We start from the raw sequence: 23,045 nt of genomic DNA, 5'->3' as shown, positions 1-23,045 counted from the left end.
GACAGTGTCTATTAACTTTCTATTATGAACAATGATGAAAACAGTGTGTTCCTTGTTCCCTCACTTCCTTTGCTTCCCCCTTCGATTAAACACCTTTTCTAGTGTTTAATATTATGTTACATATGCCAATCTTCCTGCCACTCGATACTTCAGCTTTCAATGAGATCTTGGCTCAACTATTGCAAAGGACATCATCAAAAAACCCATTTTCCTACCACTTTTTTGTCTGATTTCTCCTTAGCTAATACTTGCCCCATCTGGAGACCCATCATATATTTCTCTTCTGTGTCTTAGTGCTCTCTCATTTAAGTTAAGCTTCCCTTACTCTTTTAGAAACTCGGTGTTCATTAAGAATGCCTCAGGCAAAGATTTCTAAACCATACCTAGACACAATATTCCTGATGGCTTCCTCACTCAGAAGATCCTGGACTCAGGCCAATGTGGTGCTACACACCTGTGGTCTCAGCACTCAGGAGGCTAAGCTGAGAGGACTGACATTAAAAAACTAGCGCTGAACTACATGGAAAGACCTTGTTAGAAAATGAAGGGGAAAAAGTGCCTCATATTAGTCCATTTTTTGTTACTGGGATAAAACAGCATGACCAAGGTGACATACACAAGAGTTTACTGATGCTTAAGGTTCAAGAGGAATAAGATTATCTCAGCAGGGAGGTTCAGCCATGCAGTGGCCAACATAGTGACAGGAAACAGAGATGGGAGATTATACCTCAAATTGCAACCACGAAAATCAGAAGAGTGAAACTTGAAGTGACAGGAAGTCTTTATGCTCTCAAAGCCTGACCCCAGTGACATACTTCCTCTAAGAAGGTTGTATCTCCTAAACCTCCCTAAACAGCACCACTATCCTTCTTACAAGTGATAACGTGTTGACCCTATAAGAAGGCAGAGAAATCTCAGCTGAGCAGTCCTTTAGACTTCTCACTACTCCCTCCTTTGTCTCTCATCCATTATTACATTGTTTTGGTGGCAATGTTATATTACAAAGTTTATTTGCTTCATAAGAACTGGTATATCTAAGGAGATAAAAAGAAATGTTCAGGTTCAAGAGATCCACAGTATGTCTACTCCAGATCACAATTTTATACAATAAATTGTATTAATATAAATCACTATATAATGATTACAGACCAGGTTCTCCATCCCAGAGATAAGGGAAGAATTTTCTGCCAGGATGAACTAATTTAGAGAAGACATGACTAAATCACACAGATGCCCTGAATTTTGCACTAATTTAAAATGAACATTCTGAAGTGGAATAAAAAGCAACATAGATCCTTCATTTGGGGGAGCTTCTCAGAGTAAAATACTCTATAATATTGTTTCCCAGGACAGATATTGCGTGACTACAAGAGATGATCTGTAGTCCCTATGGTCAAGATATATTTATTAAGATAAATACCAGCCAAACGCAAGCCAGAGCATGCCCAGGGCAGCTGAGCAGCGAGGCCAGGGAGAAGGGGCTTCCATGTGCTCTGCAGCCCCTTAAGAGCCCATGCCTCGTCTCCTGACCTCACCTTGACCATGCCTTGACAGGCGTGGTCAGGCACACCTGTAGCCAGTTTCTAACAGGCGTGGCTTACTGTCCCCTCCAAACAGATCTTTGGGAGATGTCTTTACAGTAGGTTTCCAATGCAGCAACCAAAGAGTGGAAAAGAAGGGTTGGGGAATGTGTCCATCAAAATGGCAGTAGATAATATACTTTTATGAACATACAAATGGCAGAGCAAAGGATACATTCCCAAGAAAAGAGGCCACGGAGGCTCTGGATTCAACGGCAGTACTCATGGCCCTACTCTAGGCACTACCAAAGGTGAAGGTTGCCTTATTGGAGACCAGCACCTGCAAGAGAAAGTCTTCAGGCCAAAATCCCTTCCCAAAGCCAGGATAACAGAATAGCAAAGTATTTAACTCAACACAGGTTATTCTAGAACAGAAAGAAGAACAGGAACTGTGATGCTAATTTTATCAGTTTGAAAGGATCTATAATTACTGAACAGATAAGCCCCTGGACACATCAGGAAGAAATTATCTAGATAATGTTAATTGAGAAAACAACCCTAAATATGAGTGACACCATTCTATGGGCTGCATAAAAGGAGAAAGTGATAGAGCACTAGTGTGCATCTCCCTGCTTCCTGATTGTGGATGCAATGTGACTGACAAGCTCCCAAAACTTCCAGCAACCATGTCCTCCCATCACGATTGATTGTATTCTCAAACTATGAGCCAAAGTAAGTGCTTGCTGAGACTTCAGAAATTTCTGTGTGGGTAGGAAAGCTTGCTACACCTCATGAGGACTTGAACGTGGGTGTCATGCAAATCTAGAAGTGACTCCTCCCCAGGGATAGTGAGGCCCTCCACCAAGGACCTTCAAAGTCTGTCATATTGTTTGGGGGGTTGGATTGGGGGAGGTTGGGTGAGGAACATGGGAGGATGGGAGGGCAAGGGAATGGGGGTGGATATATAAACACACACACACACACACACACACACACACACACACACACACCAGCTATGGCGAGAGGCTGTATCACAAAGGAACAAGTGTTAGAACTGGCCTCCTGGCATCTGTCTCCAGCCTCTGTATGTGCACAGACATGCTTCCACACATAAGCACATATACACACATAAAATAAATGAAAGCTAAAGATTAAACCCTCTCCTTTTAATAAGTTGCAGTTGTTGGATGTTTGGTCACAAGAAAAGTAACTAATACAGGAATAGCCCACCCACTGAACTGTTACCTTGAGTTCTTCATGCTTTCTGCCATCTTAAACATGTGAACTGTACAGATGACCTAATTTCCCATGTAGGGAAATTAACAGTGTTGGAATTTTAAGAACCTAGGTTAGGAACTATAAAAATTAAAGCAAGATGTGTGGGAATATGAATGGGATTCCAAGGGACTTTCAGGCAAAACACACTTGCACCATGAACTAAGTCAAAGCGTAGACAGTATTTGGAGCAAGGCAGAACCCTGATCCCCAGAGAGGGATGTTTGGAACCCCAATTCATGCATTAGGAGCATTGAACAGATATTCATAGATAGCGCAGAAAAGAGAGGAAGTGTCAGAGAAAGTTAAGTTTCCTGAGACCTGACCGAAATGCTCAGAGAAATAGAAATGTAGAGAGGCCAGAGGGCGGGGAGAGGCATAGGCAGACATAGATAGACAAACTACTGCTGTAAAAGCCTGGAAAGCATAGACAAACATTTAATAAATGATAACTTTCCATTATTATTAAAACATGTTATACCTTTCTGCTTGTATTTGAACTTAGACTTTAAGTCTTGTGAATTCCTTTAAAAGCAGACATTTTCAAATGTGTTGCCAGGTAATCAGGTCACACAAAAAGTGCCAGGAAAAATACTTTCGGTTTTTAGCAATTTAACTATGGGAATGTGGGTAGGTAAAATTGTAAAGGTCTAGGCTAATGTCTTGGTAGGGAATATTCTAGAAAAATGAACTTGGGTTGCGGTTTTGCTTAAAAGGAAAAACAATCTCGGTTAGGTTCTAAAATGCACATGAATTATTTGTACCAAACTGAGAAATGAATAATGTGAAATACTGCTTAATATTCATGTTGAACAACCTGTTTTGTGAAATCAAATTTTTCCAAGCAGCTCAATAAAACAAAGACCAGAGTAAATGTTTTGTGATCTTGTATATCATTTTCATTTCAGTGGGAGCCTGGTTGTATTACTTTTCTCCATTAATGGACTTGCCATCAAGAACATCAATTTATATTCTAAAGTCAGGCCAACCTCTTGCTTGAAACATACTGCCAAACATAAATCATCTTATATTATTAATCAGCCCTCTTTATTCTCTTAGTGTGCACTAGTCTTTACTTCATAATATTCCATTTATCACTCTTTTTTTTTTTTTTTGGTTTTTCGAGACAGGGTTTCTCTGTGTAGCTTTGGAGCCTATCCTGGCACTCCCTCTGGAGACCAGGCTGGCCTCGAACTCACAGAGATCTGCCTGCCTCTGCCTCCCAAGTGCTGGGATTAAAGGCGTTGCCACCAATGCCTGGCTCTCTTTAACAGATATTTTTAATATGTTATTGACTAGTTAGAGCCTTTTTCAACCCTGATATTATTATTTCATTATATAAGGATACAGCTTACACTTCATGTCATTACTGTGCCATGCTCAAATCACATTAGAGGTTGAACATGTTGCTTTACACTTCATGTGATTACTATGTCATGCTCTAACCACATTCAAGGTCAGTAGCATCTGTCGAATGGGTTTTCTGATTTGAGTATTCCCAGCTTCATTCATTTTATACCAAAATTTCTTCTTGTTTAGTTTGACTCTCTCTCATCATAGAGATTCTTCTTAGTTTGAGCCTTACAGGAATTTGTCTCCATGCTAAACATCTAATCATATTTTATTTTTAGCTGCTTTGTTATTAGGAGACTAAAGTAGAAATCAAAATGTCTCCTTCAAGGCCTGGAATGTAGCTCAGGAGTTCAGTAACAGAAATTTGCCTACCACATAAAAGACCCTGGGTTCCATTTCTAGTATCTGAAAACAAAGTGTAAACATAAAAGCATAGAGTTCTTTATAAACTATGCTCTTTTATGCTGTCTTGAGATCCATCTGTCACAATGATTGCTGTCAAGTTTTCTACCAGTATATCAAAGCCAATTCTCAGTTCACACTTATAACTATTTAAATGAGTTTATAACCAACTGCAAACAAATTCACTACCTATTATAAATCTTAGATCCTAAAGTATTTCACTATGACTAATAATGGTAACCGAATTTGTGTGTGTGTGTGTGTGTGTGTGTGTGTGTGTGTGTGTGTGTGTGTGTGTGTGAATGAAACAAGATCACATACTATATAGTCCAAAATGGCCTGGAACTATCTAGCACAGGCTGGCCTAGAACTCACAACCCTCCCATCTCAGTCCAAGTGCTGGGATTACAGGTGAATATTATCGCTGCCAGTAGGAGTTTTGGAAAGAAATCTCTCATACTGAAAACACTAATGTTCTGTGGATAAGCATATGAAATTTTATGGACTGTTACTATTCTTTGAATATATAGTTGATGTCCATTCATTCATTCATTCATTAAGAAATAACTCATGCCAGGAGTGATAGCACAAGCTTGTTATCTTAGCGCCGAGGAAGCTGAAGGAAGACAAGCCAGAGTCTAGCCTGTGGGTACAATGGAGGGAGGATGGGGAGATAGTTCAGTTAGTAAAGCACTTGTTACGTAAACATGAAGACCTAAGCATGATTATCAGAATCCGTGACAAAAGACCCAGTGTGGGGTGTGCTTGTAATCTCAGTGCTGGGGGCAAAGCTAGGCAGACTCTTGGGGTTCACTGAGCAGGCAGCTGACTTTCCTTGTCCAGCCCATGTCCAGTAATAGAGACCTTATCTCAAAAAATAAAGTGGGTGGCTCCTGAATAATAACACTGGAGAACTACACATGCACATACATGAACAGAGAGAAAGACAGAAAAAGGATAAATTTGTTCAGTAGATATTCCAGACACTCTTCTGGATTATGCGATTATCATGGAGCAAAAGTAAACAAAGTATTTGTCTTTACTAGGTCACAGCCTAGCAAAATGTAAACGAATTGTTCATGTTGGTGAACTGAGAAGGAAGAAAAGAAAGAAAGGATACGATAAGATGAGATATCAGGCTATGAATTTGTTCTTTTGCAAACACAGCCTGAAATTTTATTGACACTGGAAGAAGAATGACCTTTTAATACTCCAAGAGGCTATTAAAAGTCAATGTCTTTCTTGAGAGTGGGGTTAATTTTCATGGGGTCAGGAGAATGAGACAAGGGTGCTACACAAGTTTTTCCCTAACCATGGATCAAGAGAAGGAATTTCTAGAAGATGAAAAAGACTATGAAAACATCTATAAGCTCACTCAGAGGGTAGCAGAGATAGTTAAGAGATGCAGGACTAAATAAGCTCATTCAGATGGTGACAGAGATAGTTAAGAGATCCAGTAATGACCACACACAGCCTAACATTGAAAAGACCTGATGTCTAGACACCATGGTACACTTGTCATTTCAGTTGACTGGAAGCCAAAGCAGGAGAGTGTGTAAACTGAGGTATTCAGAGACAGCCTGGTCACATACTCAGAAAACAGATGAGAAAAAGAGGGAGAGGTAGAGTGTTCTGGAAAGTAAGAAGGTGCTAAATTCTGTTTAAGTTAGTTTTATCTTCTTGACCTATCAGAAATAAGTGCTACAGATGGGACAAGATAATGGAGAGCGAACCTGCCCTGTAGGTTATACTGTGCTCTAGGTTTCCTCAGGATCTGAATCAGGGATGAAAGTCAGCAGGGATGAAAGTCATACTGAATTGGTTTCAAGACAGTTTGAATAGGACAGATAAGAAAGCTCTATTTGGGACACAATTTCATTGTTACAAATAACAAAAGGACCTGTGGTCAGGAGAATGGTTTTCACATTTAGCATCTAGGGCCAGGTAAATTATGCTGCATGCTGAAGGGTGTGATTCAGTGGGGAAGGAAAAACTGGTGGCACAGAATCCAGGAAACAATTGTTGGATTAAAATCCATTAATCAGTGAGAAAATAAGGAATCTAACGCTGAGAGTGGAGGAGCTGACCTCAAAGAAGAGCACTGATGGGTTGTCCTGGGAGCACGGGGAAGGCCGAACTGTAAGAGGCATAGCAACTGGCCTCTGAGCACTTCTATCTTCTCCAGACACAAGAGCAAGGCAGTAGAGAGGGAATGCCTATGGGAAAGGGAAGTTTGAGCTGAGACAGGGGTATGATTCACTGGGCCAGAGGAAAGGGGCAGATTTTCTGGGCAGTGTTTAGTCTCCCAAGGAACATTTTACAACTTAATGTCCTGGGATAAAGATTAGAAGAATATTAAAAAAGTACACTTGAAGCAGAAGATGGTTTTGAATTTTGGAGAGCAACTGTATACTATGTGGCCCTGCCTTCCACAATCATGATGTCAAGCACCAAATTAATATCCTCGCTATTCTATTTATAAGGCACAGTGTTTAAAGTGGATGAAAAAGTAATAAGTTAAGGATTCTAGGTAAAGATTAAGGAGAAAACTCATTAGTTGTTTTTCCCTGAAGCTCCTTCCGCAGGAGACTTAATGACAAGTCAGTCTGATGGAAAGACTGTATCGAGATCCAGGAACACAAACTCAGTACCCACAGAGCAGGTGGCCTTGCTAAGTCTCTGACACTAAGAGCAGGTTACCTACACCAGCTGAGAATAGAGGACCCACAGTGTTAACAATACTTCTTGGAGTTGGCCACTGAAGACAAATTGGAGTTCCAGTTTTTACAGACGATGTGTCCTAGTTAGATTTCTATTGCTATGATAAAGATCATGGCCAAAGGAGAGGTCTTATTTGGCTCACAGTGTCTTAACCCTGTATCAGGGAGGCAAGACAAAGCAGGAACACAAGCTGAGCGGGAACCTGAAGGCAGGAACTTAAGCAGAGGCCACAGAGGAGCCCTGCTTACTGGCTTGCTCTCATGGCTTGCTCAGTTTGCTTTCTTATAAAACTCAGGATCACTTGTCCAAAGGTGATGCTGCCAACAGTGGTCAAGACCCATTTTTCAACATCAAACATTTTTCAAGAAAATGTACCCAGAGTCTTGTGTACAGGCCAGTCTGATAGACCGTTTTCTCAGTTGAAGTGCCCTCTTGCCTGGTGTCTCTAGTCTGGGTCAAATTGTCAGAAAACTAACCAGTCCACTGCCATTTTGTTGGTTGCAATGATTAAAGGACTGACAAAAACAACTGGATACAGTTCATTGTGAAGACTAAGGCAAAATGGAGGAGGCCAGGGGGCAGAAGTGTAAGGTGAATGATCAGATTGCAAACAGTTGAGAGGCAGAGCACAGTGAACGTTGATGAGCAGCCCAATCTCCTCTTCATTTGGCTGGCTACCTCAGCCCGGGGATGATGCAGCACCTGTGCAGGGTAGCTTAAACCATTCTAGAAACATACCCCAGGGACAGGCCCAGACATGTGTTTCTATGGTGATTGAAATCTAGTCAAGTTGACAGTGAAGATTAACCATTCCAGTCACCTTGGAAACCAGTCAACCTCTGCAGGCCTCAGCTTTCCTCCTTGGAAACGAGGCAAGGAAGTAACACCCAGTTGACTGGCTGTTGTGGGTAAATCAAATGAGAAACCCACAGTGAAGGTTTAGTGCACTGATTTTTATACATACATTGTAAGAAGAGAATGAAGTAACTAATAGGAAATATTTTAAATGAAAACCTGCATGAAATTATATATATATATATATATATATATATATATATATTATATATATATATCAGCATGGGCTTTTCATTCATAGCATAGAAATGAAAATTAAATTAGATTCTAATCCACTGCTCCTTCAGTCTATAAAAGGCAGAATTGTTAATCTGTTTGTCTTCTCCTGGTATTTTGACTGGCGTCTCTATTACAGGTTTATCAAGCTTGTGTTGCATCACTGCAGAAAGAGTGACTTCTCTGCTGGGGATAATAACTCTGACGACATACTGCTTTAGACCTGAGAGCTAGCATTTCCTTTGTGAGCAGGTACGGCTCTGTCAGCAACTGCAGGGTTACACGTAGGTTAACTGACTTTAGTGGAGGTCCACATCATGGCCTAATCATTCTGCCTGTCGAGCAGTGCGAAAGTCTGTCTGTCTGACATGTTTATAGCTCTGTGGTTAAGATGTTTGCTTAATGCTCTTTTTTATTTAAAGGTCTCTGACCACTTAAACCTCTCCCCTTTTAACTTAGACAAGCTTTGCAGACTATTAAAGCCCTTTAAGTACCTTCTTAGTTCTCACGTTACAATCTGGACCTAACAATTTTCAAAGAGTTGTACTTTGACAAAATTCCAAGATAATTATAGCAATTGCTTTTTTAAAATGGGGGGGAAAAGCATGTTCATGATAAAAATAAAACTTTCCTTTAGATTTGAAATTTCAAGGAATTTTCTTTGCTTGCTTGCTGTAAGACATAATTCATTTTTGTGTATGCTAAGGAAAAGAGCTAAATTACATTTTCCCATAGGTTTCAAATGTGTTTGGGGATGTCTGTTATTAACCTTGGACCCTGATCCAAGACTAAGCTCAGAAACAGGAGGAAAATACGGTTCAGGTTTGATTGCCAAATCTGTAGAGAATTATGTATTTCCTTTTTAACTTTGAGGCTGATAGATAAAATAGCCAAACATATTTTGGCTGCTTAATTACATGTCATTAAATAAAAAATGTTTGTAAGCAATGCTCAGGTTAAGTAATATAAATATCATTATCAGCCAGTGATTGTAAGAGATACAAACGCTCAGTGTAAATGTGCACACACACACACACACACACACACACACACACACACACACACACACACACAGATTGAGTTACTCCCGGTGCGTGTGTGTCTAGACTTTCACAGCGGACCCGGCCATATGTTTCTTGTCTCAGTGGCTGCCCAGTGAACTCATGCATGCACATGAAAGTTCTAGCAGGCAAGAAGCCCTATAAACAATGAGCATAACTCATAATGAAACAGAGAGGTAAACTAAACTAGGTCACCATCGTGAATAATATCGGACTTCTCTAGTGAGTAATTTACATAAGGGGGTATCACATGCTAATATATGCATCAATTATTGAAGACTGTGTACTTTCATGCTGTAGGATGTGGTCGCCACCTCCATTCTTTAATTCTTTCTACCTACACTTATGAGAACCTCTTTGTAGACGATAGGCTAGACCCAAGCCTAATTCTTCCTGATAGACAGTGGTTAAAAATCTGTAAAGTATTATGTTGGCTTCTTTTTTTTTCTTATTCCAATAATAAAGAGCCACTTGCAGTATCCCCAAACAAATAAGAAATAGGGTTTGAATTCACCTTTTCGTTACGTGATAAATAGAATGTACACCTTTCTCTGGTGTGAGAGTGAGATAAGTATGGAGAAGCTGGAAAAGTGTACTAATATAGAAAAAGTTTATATAGGTTAAAAGTAAACTTCATCTTTCACCAGACATTTTCTCCTAAGAAAACAGTTACCCTGCTTAATTCAACAAGAAAAAAATAGTGAATAATTGATGAGGATTTGTGGAGTTGAGAATTGTAAACAAGACAGTATTTCAATAAAACAGCTCTAAAGTCACTGAGTAGACTCCCTGTGTTGTATTTATTCATACTTTCCATAGCACCTATCATCTTCATACTGAGGCATAAAGCATAGCATGAGAATGACAATATTATTCTTCTCTCTAATTTGTCTCAGAGTGAGTTAAAATACAGTGTGTATGCATTTCTCCCTCATTACTCTGTTTAAGTTCCAAGGATTTAAAACGCCTCACCAACTACAAACACACAGTGACCACTATGTATGAAGTAGGAAGGAGTGGCACTACATTTCAACGTGAAAGTGGCTTAGTAGTTCATTGCAAATCTATACAAATGTGTAGGTATGACAGTGGTGATTGATGGGCCTGTGCTCGGTTGCTCTTGTCTTGGTTTCATTACTATTTGGGGGCAGAGCTTTCTTGTCTGTCGCCATCTTGTAATTGCCAGTTAAGTTCATAAGACCTGTAGTCAACTGCTAAGACTGTTAGGGGTATTAAACTCACAACAACAAGTCACATGAAATGGGTATAATCAAAAAATAACAAAGTGTACAAAATCCTTCTAATTGAAAGGTGTGTGTGTGTGTGTGTGTGTGTGTGTGTGTGTGTGTGTGTGTGTGCACTTGCCTGCACAGGGGTGAGTGCATATGCTTGTGTGTACATGTAATCTTAGAAGTTGTACCTTAGGAGCTGTCCACCTTGGCTCTTGCTACAAAGTCTTTCTCTGGCTTGGAGCTCACTGACTGACTTAGCTAGTCCAGTGGCCAGTGAGCTCCAAGGAGCCTTCTCTCTAGCACAAAGATTTACAGCAGCTCTTGACTATGACTGGCTTTTATAATTGTTGCTCTGAAGACAAAGTGACATGAAAACATCAAGGACTTCAGTTTCTATACGTAAGCATTCTGTACTTGTTTATTCGAAAGTCTTTATTGAATGCCTACTACTTCACGCTAGGTTGATTTCTGCACAGTGGGCTGCAGTAAGGAACATGATAGAAAAATTGTCTTGCTGGGGCTCCTCATCCTTGCAGTGAACAGCAGAGAAACAGAAGGATTTTATGCAGCAATAGTGACATGGTTTATCAGGCAGTGATCAGTGCAGCACAGACGAAGATAAAGGGACTAAAGAACAGGGACGCTTGTGGGTTCTGTGAGTTAGTATAGCTTGGTGAGACATCTGGAGAAGTGCTTTGCATAGCATATGGCACATAGTAGGTGCTAACAAACACCAGTTTAAAATAGAGGAAGTGGCAAAAAAAGCTGCTCCAAGGAAGGCTTTTCAATATTTATTTATTTGTTTGTTTGTTTGTTTGTTTTCTCTACAGTGATTTTCCTCTATTTGTCATAACTATTTCTCTCTGGAACTCAAGTTAATTCTGTGACTAAACCAAGATAATTTATGAACTGAGTGAAGAACTGGCAGATCAAAACTGTCCTGGGTGAATTACCCATAATTTGTCTCTGTCTTAAGGAAGAAGAGTTGAGGACAGGAGTGGGGCAAGGGCAGGAAGTGGAGGAAGAACAAGAAAAACAGTAGAATTAGAAGAAAAAGAGAGGGAAAGAAAGAAGTCTATTTTATGAATAAAGTTCTCTTATGCCACTGATGTAAATTTAACCCTTTAATTGGAAGTTGGGTCAATTAAAGACAGATGTATGCCAGATCTCTGTAAATTTAACTAGCGGGTTCTAAATATTTCAGAACTAATGTATGGAAACATGCACTTCTTTGGATTATTTCTCAAGACAAAGATCTCTATAATTTTGGTAGGGAACTATACACAGATATATTTTAATAGTAAACGACTGTGATTCATGCTGGAAAACACTAAGGATCCCAATACTAAAAGGGAAATGTAACTGGCCCTGGAGGTGCATGCTTATTACCTCAGCACTTGGAAACAGGGACACTGCAAGTCTGGGTGTCATAGCTTATCCTGTGAAACACAGAGGCCTGCACCAAAGAAACAAAAGCAAAAGGAAAATGGTTTTAGGGGCATGTACAGCGTGGTGGGTCTTTGGAAAATAATTTACCTTTCCTCTCATGAAGACTTGCATGTTGGATGGTTGTAGTTTGGTCTTAGAGAAGACATAGAGGACTTCATTAGATTTTCCCATCTTTGCAGAGTAGGTGTAACCTGGTTGTACCTGGAAGTCAAAGGAAACCCTTTAAGAACTCTTGTCAAATGTGTCACAATCAAGCAGCAAAATCTGGACTTTGTTTGACACCTTCTAGCTCTCAGACACTAGTTGATACATCGTTGTCTTACTAGTATCTGAATCTGAAGTGAAAACCTAGTGAATATTTTAGAAGACACAGATTTGCCTATATAATTACGACTTGCTTATTCACTTTTTAAAAAGTAATGTTTGCTCTTTCAAAGGCATGTGAATCAATGGTGTGGAAAGATGAACCATAACCAGACTGTGTAAATTGATGAAGCAAAAATACTATTCATATTTTGCCTTCAGTAAATCACACATGAATTAATTCACAATTGACTACATTACGGTTTTGTAGACTTCAATAATTTATTAAACACATTGTGTAAAAGATGTATATTAATAAGTTGTGCAAATATTTTGAAACATAGGTATGAATTAATGTCCTTAAAATGGTGACAGCCATAACTTGTGATACTTTTTTGCTATTGTCAGGTATCAAGAATTCATTAAAGGATTGAAATAATGTAATGGTTTCCAGTTTGAGACACAAAACATTGTGTAAATTATGTCGGAAAATGCAGACACAGTTGGTAATCTCCAATTCCACCCAAAAGGCCCTTCACCATGCCCACCTCCCTGTGATTGGTCTGACTGCAGAAGCCACACAACTCCAGTTCCGTTGCTTATTTACTATTTCATTATTCTAATTCTGAATGATGAAATAGAGGCAGTTAATAAGGGCAAGACTTCTGTAGAGCTGTGTCTGAGTCTGCCCTTAGCTTGGTTTCCTTTACTTCTTGCTGTACAGAAAGCCACACTTTGAGATGGGTGGCAGAAAATGAAAATGAATCTATCTCATTTGAGTATTGAAAGAACAGCAGTCTCAGTCTTGAGCAGTAGAAGCATAGTTTAGGACTTTATTGTTGTAAGGGGTAGGAGAAAATGGTGGCGTTTTTTCAGGCTGGTTGTTTTCTGCAGGTGAAAGGGACACTAATCAACACTACACATTCCTCCTTACACTGTACTCTTTACCTCACTTCCTATTTTTGTTTCATGTTACTTTGTCTCTTTTTAAACTGGGTTTCACTTCTTTATTCCTCTCCATTCATCCCTAGCAGTTATCTAATTAATGTTAGCTTCAACTATGGTACATCTATCCAGATCTTTCTGACTGTATCAAAACTAAAACCAACTAAAAGCTCCCAAGTTAAGGCTTGAAATATGAGTCAGTCCCTCCTCCCTTTTCCATGTACTCCTTCCCCAGAACAAGCTGCTGAGTATCAGGTATGGATTTGTGAGGCCTTTAGGGTGCTGCACCCTCGTATTCTGTCAGCCATTCTTCTTCAAAGCCTTATGATCTGTTCACCAGGCAGGCAGTAGCAGTCCCACACAGCCCAAGGTCAACAACGTCTCATTTATATTCCCAGAGTTCAAAGACTCCAACTTTAAGCCATTCTTGTTTAGTGCCTTATGGTGCTTTTGATTTTTTTTAAGTATCTCACTATTAGAAAGAATAAAAGAAAAATGGTACTCTAAGCATGATGGTGTCACTGCACACCAGTAAGACATTGTTGAAAAACAATTTGTAGTATGTTTTTACAGCAGTTAAAAAATATTTCTGTCTTATCAGTCACCAAAGCAGGGGTGGGGGTTCCCAGGCTTTCCTGATAAAAAATATTGTCTATTTCCTAGGGGTTGGGCATTGTCTTCAGTTTTGTAGCCACTGCTGAGCCCACCAGACTCCAATGGATAGCTCCAAACCCCTGTTGACAGACATGGCTCCAGACATGACTAGGAGAAAGAGATTTGCAAGGAAGAGGAAGCAAGACAGGTGTGTTTTGGGGTATTGTGTGTGTGTGTGTGTGTGTGTGTGTGTGTGTGTGTGTGTGTGTGTGTGTCTGTGTGTGTCTGTGTGTGTCTGTGTGTGTGTGTCTCTGTGTGTATCTGTGTGTCTCTGTGTGTATGGTACTCAGGATCCTGAATGCTAACTGGCAACACCCCTGGCTCTCTCAGAAGTTATGCATCACTTCCTCATAAATAGATACTTGTTATCTCTGGGTAGTTCTTTTTCTATGATCTGAAATGAGAGAGATGTTCTTTATTTAACTCAATTATATTCCTTCTATGAGTATATTATTTAAACTTATGTTTTTTTCTTGTGAACACTACTTTTCCAATATTATGCCCCAATTGATTACATTAAAAAAAGGCATTTATGTTTAAGATAATACAGCTCCACTGTCTATAACCCAACAAGTTGGAATGTGTTTAAAAACACAAATTTGCTAAGAATTTCTCTTTGAAACTGAAAAACTGCTTTTTCTAACACAGTATAATATTATTTAATATTATAAAAAGAGTGAAAAGTACCATTGATTAAGTACTTTCAAGTGAAAGGGGCAGTAAAATTAACTAAAAAACTCTGGGACTAAAAAAGGAAATTAAATAAGTCGTTAAGAGTAAAGACACAGCTCTGATTCTCAGTGTATTGTTTGTAATAAGTGAGCCAGCTACAGTTAGTGGAAGCATCAGTGTTTATAAAACAAGAATACAGTAAGAAATCAACACCTACTGATGTCTATTTGACCTAGTATGTCTCATATGGGTCCACATAACTGTCTCATGGGATTCGATTATCAGTACAAGGGAAATATTTAAGACTCTCCTAAACACACACACACACACACACACACACACACACACACACACAGAGAGAGAGAGAGAGAGAGAGAGAGAGAGAGAGAGAGAGAGAGGCTTACACACTAGTTAGTGAATGAGATAGTCTTCACATTACATTTAAAAAAACAGTTCTAAGAAGGGAGAGAGAATGTTTTCAGTGACTGGATAGGTCATGCCCACATGTGCATGCCGTGCCATGCAACCATGTTTTGAGGATTCAATGGGACGAGAGAGAAGAACCACTTGGTAAAGGCAGCCAGGGTGGCTGGGCTGTGGTGCACTGACTCTTTGGACTGCAAGAGAGAATGTGAAATAAGAAAGTCAAAACAAGATTCATACATACCAGGATGATTGATGCACAGTTGTGTCAACTCCAAGTTGGATATATATATATATATATATATATATATACATATATATATATATATATATATATATATAATATATATATATCACCGCCAAGGTGAATCACCGTGAGCGTGGCGCCCCTGCCTTTCCTGCAGCGTCATATATATATATATATATATGTATATATATATTATGCATATGTATATACATATATATATGTAATGCTGCACAGATTTTGTATTTGATTATATATGACATAAATTATATCACAATCCAGGCTTTGTCCAGGAAGGAGTGGTACAGATCAAATAGGAGGTCGGGAAGTGTATCGCTGGGGCTCTGAAGAGGCTCTGATGTTAATGGCACTGGGGCCGAGTGGTCTGAGGAAGGTGTGGGTGGAACTGGGAAAAGCAGATGTCTAATAAATGACATTTAAACTAGAAAAAACCCCAAACTGTGATGCTTGTGGCGAAATCATAAAATGGAATTTTTCTCTCCTAATTTTGAGACAGCTCACCCTCCAAATCAAAACATGCTGTTTACTACATCATCGTATAATATCACCAGCTGTTTGCATTTGTACTAAGGATTCTGAACGTGCCTTTCTCACACTTGAACAGAATTCCCCTTTGCTGCACGGTATTGCCCAAATACAGCATGTGAAAAAAAATCGGCAATAAGGATCTGTCTGTTCCCATGCATGTTCAGCCCGGGGAGAGTAGGGTTGCTTTTTAAGCTTCATGCAGAGCTGTGGGAATCACTTTTATTTTCACTTCCAGTTGACTTTAATCTTTCAGCAATGCCTTGATTTCTGAAACGCACTGTGTCCCCACCTCTACCCAGAATCAGTGTAAAATCACCCCTGCAATGATTGTCCTCTTTAATCCAAAAGACTGGTGAATTTTAGTACACATTGAAGAGAATTTTTAGCATACAGCCTTGGGTTGTGGTACAGGTTTAAACCTCTTTATACTGTAAACAATTTCTCTCCCAACAATACTGATTTTTTCAGTAGATTGCCATTAGTTAAGTATGAGATTTAAGAAAGGGCTGTGGATAGAGATATTTGCTTTCCTATCATTTACAAACCTCCAGTTTTTAGTTTTGCTATATAATTGTTGTGGAGTCACTTATGTGCCTAGGAGGGTTTTTATGATTTCTCATCTTTTCTGGAGATAGTTTTAGGTAAATAAAATCCAATGTGTGTATCCTGTGTACCTCAAAATAACACCTATTATGCCTTTTAGTAATTCACTTTTCTTCAGGTTAAAGACCAACTAAGAAGTAAGTAGGGGAATGGGCCATTATCCTTGGCCCAGAGCTTTGCTTTTAAATAGTACTGAAGTTTCCTGTGGGATTACGTTTCATAAATTGTCTCAGCCCTGAAATCCTAATATTCGGAGATTTTTCTCTGCACTATCAGAATTGTACACTTTGTTATTTTTACTTGTTCTGATTTTCCATGTTCCTGGACACACATGGGGTAGAGGTGAAAGGTCTGAACCGCAAACACTATCTCATTCTCAGGCAGGACGGTTTTCAGTTCTGCACCGCAGAAGAATGATAAACAATTCATTTGAAGCAAATGCTTGCGCCCCCCACATTATAGAGACCCATGCATTCCATGCATCCCTTTATAATTCCTTGTGTTTGCTTTTCCACACCCATCCCTGTTCTCAGGAGAAGTTACTCTCCCCTCCAAGCCCGTATTTTCCTTTTCAGCCCCCCTTTACAGCTGGGGAGTTGTCATATTTTAACATTTCTAATTCTACTTATTTTTTGTCAAAATGCTGCTTGCATTTTTCCTAATACTTGATGTACTTCCTTCTTTTAACCACATGACCTATTCAGACTCTACATGTTACCCCTGACCTGCCCTTTATTTCCTTCTCCCTCTGGAGTGAATTCTTGCAGCTTAGTTTCAAACGTCATCATTTGACTAACAGGCCCATGGCTGTGGCCACAGGGAGGAGGCATTTCGTTTTCCCGCGCATAGAAGCATTCTCTGTAGAATATATTGATGATGTGCTTCAGCACTCTGTTCTCTGAGAAAGCTGTTAGCATAAGAACTGCCAAGATGACATAATTTCTCAGAGCATCCTTCCATCCTTAGTTAAATTCACTCCTTGCCTTTACCAGCCCCACCTTGCAGAGAAATTTTACAGTGATTCCAGTAGAGGAGAGATTTTCCTTTAAATACTGCACATTTGTTGATATTCTGCAATTTTTCAAACTTGGGTTTGCAGCGTTCTTTCTGTCCAGATGCAGAAGACTGGAGAGGGCTTTTTCTCTTGGCTCGAGATCAGATCAGGTCGCGGTTTTGCAGCTGCCAATTCTTGGAACAGAGACACCCCCCCCACTCCCCACCCCTACCCCCCACCATTGCAGCACTGAACCCTTCATCCTCTAGGTTCCATTTCCTCTCTGGGGGCCTGAGTCCCACACTCCCAGCTCCAACTGTTGTCTTGTTTAGAGCTACTTCTCTGGAAGAGTGTGCTACACAAATTTCAGACACTTTCACACTTATCTCATTTGTTCTTCTTAGAAACCTTAGCGCTGGGACACACTGTCTCTCTGAATATTGTTTTACTGCTTAGAGGACGCTGGGCCCGCTGATTCATCCTGTCCTGACTAGGAAAAAGCTGCTCCAGTCCTCTTCTCCATGCACCACCTTTCCCATTCGCCTTCTGCAGGAAACGTGGCAAGGGCAAAGCCCAGCCAGCCGCTGCCCCGCCTTTGTTTTCATTAATAGCGCACCTGGGCCTTAAGTGCTCAGCAAATGCCACGGTGCCACACTGATGTAGAAACTGGCTTTTCCTGGCTCGAATTTGCTCCTTCGTTCTCATTTCCTGTTTCTCGGCCTCTACATGGTTTCTCTTCCCATCCCATTCCACTCCACAGAACTGCATTTTTTTTTTTTTTTCTCTAACACAAACTTCCCCTTCCAGCCTCCCACCTTCAGGGCGGTTTCCCAGGCAGGGCCAGCTGGTTAAGGGGTGTCAGGCCCCAGGAGCTCACCTAGGTTTCAGGATAGTGGTACCCAGAGTCCCCTGACTGTCAGCGACCTCCTGGGGCCAGACCGACTCCTGCACCCCGCCGGGCCCTTTCCGCTTCCTCCGCTCCCCGCCCTCGCCGACCCTCCCGGGGCGGCCTGACCCCGAGTCCCCGGAGCCGCGGCGGGAACAGTGGAGCCGCCTCCTCCCTCTCCCCGCCCAGAATCTCGCGGATCCTCTGCCCGGTGAGCGCAGGCGGGGCCGCCCGGGATGGCGTCCAGCGCTGGGCTCCCCTCCGAGGACCCAGCACCGATCGTGTCCCTGGCGCCCTGGCTGGGGTCCCAGCTCAGTTCCAGCTTCCTTTCCTCCCTGCGACATCGACTTCACTGCTTTCCCAAGTAACCGGCGCGGTCAGGCGCCCCGGTGTGCCAGCCTTGCCGAGAGAGGCACACACCCGCACCTCTCCCCCATTCATCCCGCCAAGGTGAATCACCGCGAGCGCGGCGCCCCTGCCTTTCCTGCAGCGTGCGACACACTCGAACCCAAACAATGATCCCCCTGTCGTTAGTCGAGTCTCTCCGTCCGCGCCACCCGCGGGTCAGCCCCCACCGGGACCCCATTGTTGCCCAAGCCGCCGGACGCCCGGGGGCGGACCCCGCAGACTCGGCCGGCTCCGCCCACACCTTTCCAAGTTAGCCGCGGGTGAGCGGCGGGGACAGCTTGGGCGCGGGGCCCCTCCTCGCCCGCCCCCACCCACCCTGGCAGCGGTGGGGAGTGGGCGAGGGCTTCGCGGGCTGGCCTCTTTAATCGTCTCCTAATTCTTTCCCCAAGACTGCCTAGGCGCGTGGTGACACAAAAGAGGGGGACTTGGTGGCAGCTCAGCGAGAGTCTGGCCCCCGAGAGTTGCCATCAGGGGGTTCCTCTCTCCACGACCCCTAGAATTCCACCCAGGTTGCGGCTGCAGGAGTGGCAGGGGCCATGTGTGGGTTATTTAGGGTGCCGCAGAGAGGTGGTGCAGGTGACAGAGTGGCGCGGCGAAGGCCCAGGGCCAGGGGCGGGGGCAGGGGTGGGGCGGGGTGGGGCGGGGTGGTGGCTCCGCGGACCCACCCCCTGCCGCTGGCCAGGCTGGCAAGGAGAGGGCTGGGCAGTGGGTGTTGCGTTCTACCTCTGCGATCGGGGAGGGGTTAGTTTCCCACAGGGGATTTCAACCATCACACTCTGAGCCCGCCTCCTAATCCTCCGGCGGAGCGGCTCCGGGCCCCATTTTATGGCAATAAAGCGACTTAGCGCCTGCTGAGCGAGCCCCTCCCCGCCGCCGCCCCGCCCTCGGCCCCACCCCGGGGCTCGCCCGCAGCGGCGGGGCTTTGTTTCTGGGAGGAGGACCAGGAGCTCTTTTGTTTGGGGGTTTTCTGTTTTCACCCCCCCCCCCCACACACACCCCAACCTCGCCCCACCCCGCCCCAACCCCCGCGCCTCTCCGATTTCCTGAGCTGCGGGCTGCAAAGGGAGGAGAAGCGGCTTCTTGCAACCCCCTCGGCTGGGCCCCGGGGTAATTCGATGCGGGCCTGGCGAGGCTCCCCACGTTAGACCTGGGCTCGCGTCTCGGCAGCCTCCACCCACCGGCCCACCCTACATTTAGCGCATCATGTGATCTGGGTAAGTCATTTGCAAGTACAACAGTTCCCTGGGTTGCCCCCCATTCATTTCCTGAGAACTGCAGAGAGCCGCTGAGAGGCTCTGCTTGTGCGTGTGCGTGTGAGTGTGCGCGGATGACGCCGTGTGTGTATGTGTGTGTGCGCGTGTGTGTGTGAGAGTGTGTGCGCGCGCGTGTGTGAGAGAGAAAGGGCGAGAGAGAGAGGGGGACTCTGTGTGAGGGAAAGAAAACAATTTCTCCTGCTCTGCAGCTTCTGTTCAGGTCTGTGCCGATTCCGTTTTTTATCAAAATAAACAACCCCCTCCTTTTTTTTTTGCCATCCCAAATCAGATCGTATTCTCTTAACGTGTTTTATTTTCCTTCTGTCATCTGCTCAAGTTAAATCATTTTGGTTGGTCTGTGTTCTTAAATGGGGGGAAAGTGTTGGGAAGCGGGAGGGGGCCTGGGAAGGGCGATGCTATTGCCGAGCCAGGAGCGGCAGTCGGATTCGCGGAGAAGAAAGAGGGAGGTTACTTGTCCCACTCCCTAAACATTTTAAAAAGAACTTAGCAAGTAACGTGAATTAAGCAGCAAATGCTTTGCTCCCTCGACTGGAATTGTTGGTTGCAGTGTTTGCCTGACAGTTGCCAAGGATGAGAAATAAATCCCCAGGGCTGAACTGGGTGGGGGTGGGGGGAGTTTGTCGTGGAAGTAGTTGGTCCCCAGCAATGGATGGGCTGGATGAATAGCCGCACCGGGGCTGTGCGGGCAGTTTATGAGCACTGGGGTGTGGAGGGGAAGGGGTTAAGGAGGAGATAACGTCGCTGGCATGAATAGTGGTCCTGGAGCTACATTCATTATTGTCTCTGGTCATAATGATGTGGAACTGTCACTTGCTACCGTGCCTGGTCCATGGGAGTAGCCAGCGGCTGGCCTGTGGCTGTTATTTTCAATTCCGAAGGATCTGGCTGGAGTTGACAAGGGACAACTTTGTAAGGCCACCTGGGCCGACAAGCCGGTGGAGCTGGCCTAGGAGTCACTTCTCCCCTTAGACGCTCAGCTAAGAGGGCTAGGACTTGACCCCGCGACATTAGTTGGTGTTCACGTTAGATGCTCTCCTACCGAGAGAATCAATCTTGCTTTTGTTGGGTAGAGAACTGCCTGAGTCTCAGAACTTTGCAAACTTTTATCTTTGGGGGAAAGGGTGGGGTGCACTCAACAGTTTTGTTTCTCCGTGCGTTTGAGGCAAATGCCTGGAAAAAGTACCAATTCCTTTGTTAGATATCCTGTAGCTTCCCAGCCCCCTTCCCCTGCTCTTCTAGTTTTGCATACTTTACTAGTAATTGCCCTAATTCAGCTGATAAAAGCTGACTTTGTTGAGTTAAATAGTATTAGCACAACGGAATGTGTAATCTGGATAAACAGTTTCTGTGTTTAGTATTGTCAGCTCTCTAACCGTACAGATGGCTTAAGTCTCTGTTCTGTATGGATTGTTTTAAATAATTCTAAGGGCTAATAGAATTCTCGACCGAGAACTGTGATATGTTAACTTGCGTTAATATTCTGTTTCCCTGCAACACCGGAGAGACAGGCAGAGGATCTATTTACATTTGGTGCGTGTGCATCTAGTTGCTTCTTAGACATCTGCCAATCAAATACACGTCATTCTGCAAATCCACCTAGAAGCCTTCATGCCCCTTTCTTAGTGGAGGAGAGAGTTGTTTGGATAAGTAAACGCTTTGAGAGACGTTTGGTGGCTTTTAGCAAGCAGCAGCTTCTGATGTGAATAGGAATGGTCACTTTGATGAGAAAATAAAGCGTCATCCACGACATGCTTTTAAGACTGTCATTTAATTACCACAGGGGGACTCCTCCTCCCTTAGAAAAAAAAAGCCCGGTCTACTAGTAGGTCCTCATCTGAATGTTGGTTACATTAAAAAAGAAAGAAAGGAAGAAAAACAGGTAGAGATTGGTTACGTAAAGAGTTTATTTTTAGGCTTGAGAAAATTTAACTGTAGAATCTTGTTAGAAATAGGATGTTTGAAGACAGATATTTCAATTGCCTAAGTCACATCTCTATCGAGGCTGCCTGTTCAGTCTTGATACTAGACTTCGTACTAGGCAGCTCTCATTTGATTCTGGGAGATGGCAATTTGAGCATTTAAAACTTGGTAAAAACATTTCATGCATTTAGAAAAAAATGTTTATTATGCCAATTCACAGTTAATATGAAATATTCTTAAACCAGCACAATTAATATATTTTTCACATGAAAATTCAATAATTTATGAGCTGTGTCTATTTAGCTAATATAGCTGTGTCAGGGTAAACAAAACATTCTTGAGGGTTCCTCTTGATTACTGAAGTCTGATTTCAGTTATTTGTCTACCACTTAGGCGTATTTCAAAGAAACTTTGGTCTGTTCAACTTTATTGGGGAATTTTTTATGACTGTTTATTGAATGAAAATTATTGTCTCCCACTAGCAAGTCCTTTTCAAGAAACCATGTCATCTGGGAGGAAATGGTCCTGGTCTAGCTGTTGAGACCTTGACCTTAGAGACTCTTGGCTGCTTGTTTACTTCAGCTGCTGCCTCTGTGTGTTCCAAAAGTGAAGGTAGTGAGTGCAAGCACCCTTTCTGCTAGGATTGCCTGATGTCTAGTCCCCAAGAGTGTGCACACCACCTAGAGACTGTAGTGTTCTGATGATATAGGAATTTTCTTTTGGCTCCTTGTGAAGGGGAAACACATTTTTAAAGTCTCTGCGAGTCAGATGTTATGCCATGAAGCAATTTGTTAGCAACAGAGTGAAATCACTTGTTTTAAACTCAGTGTATTTTATCTTAGCAAAGGTGATTTAAATGCTGAGGCCTCCAGGCCTGTACTGAAAGCATTCCAAATGGGAAGTGTTGGTTACTTTGCTGTTGTAAGGAGCCTTGTCCTGGGAGGTGGTACTTTAAAATAGCTGACAATGTAAAATTGTCCTGGGTATCTTTTTCAATAACTTCAAACTACAAAGTACTGAATTTCATATGGATTTAAATTAAATAACATTAAAACAATTCTATAAAAAAAGATGATCTGTTTGCTT

This window comes from Cricetulus griseus (genome assembly GCF_003668045.3).
Source record: "Cricetulus griseus strain 17A/GY chromosome 1 unlocalized genomic scaffold, alternate assembly CriGri-PICRH-1.0 chr1_1, whole genome shotgun sequence".
NCBI lineage: Eukaryota > Metazoa > Chordata > Mammalia > Rodentia > Cricetidae > Cricetulus > Cricetulus griseus.
This window is presented reverse-complemented; position numbering follows the sequence as displayed.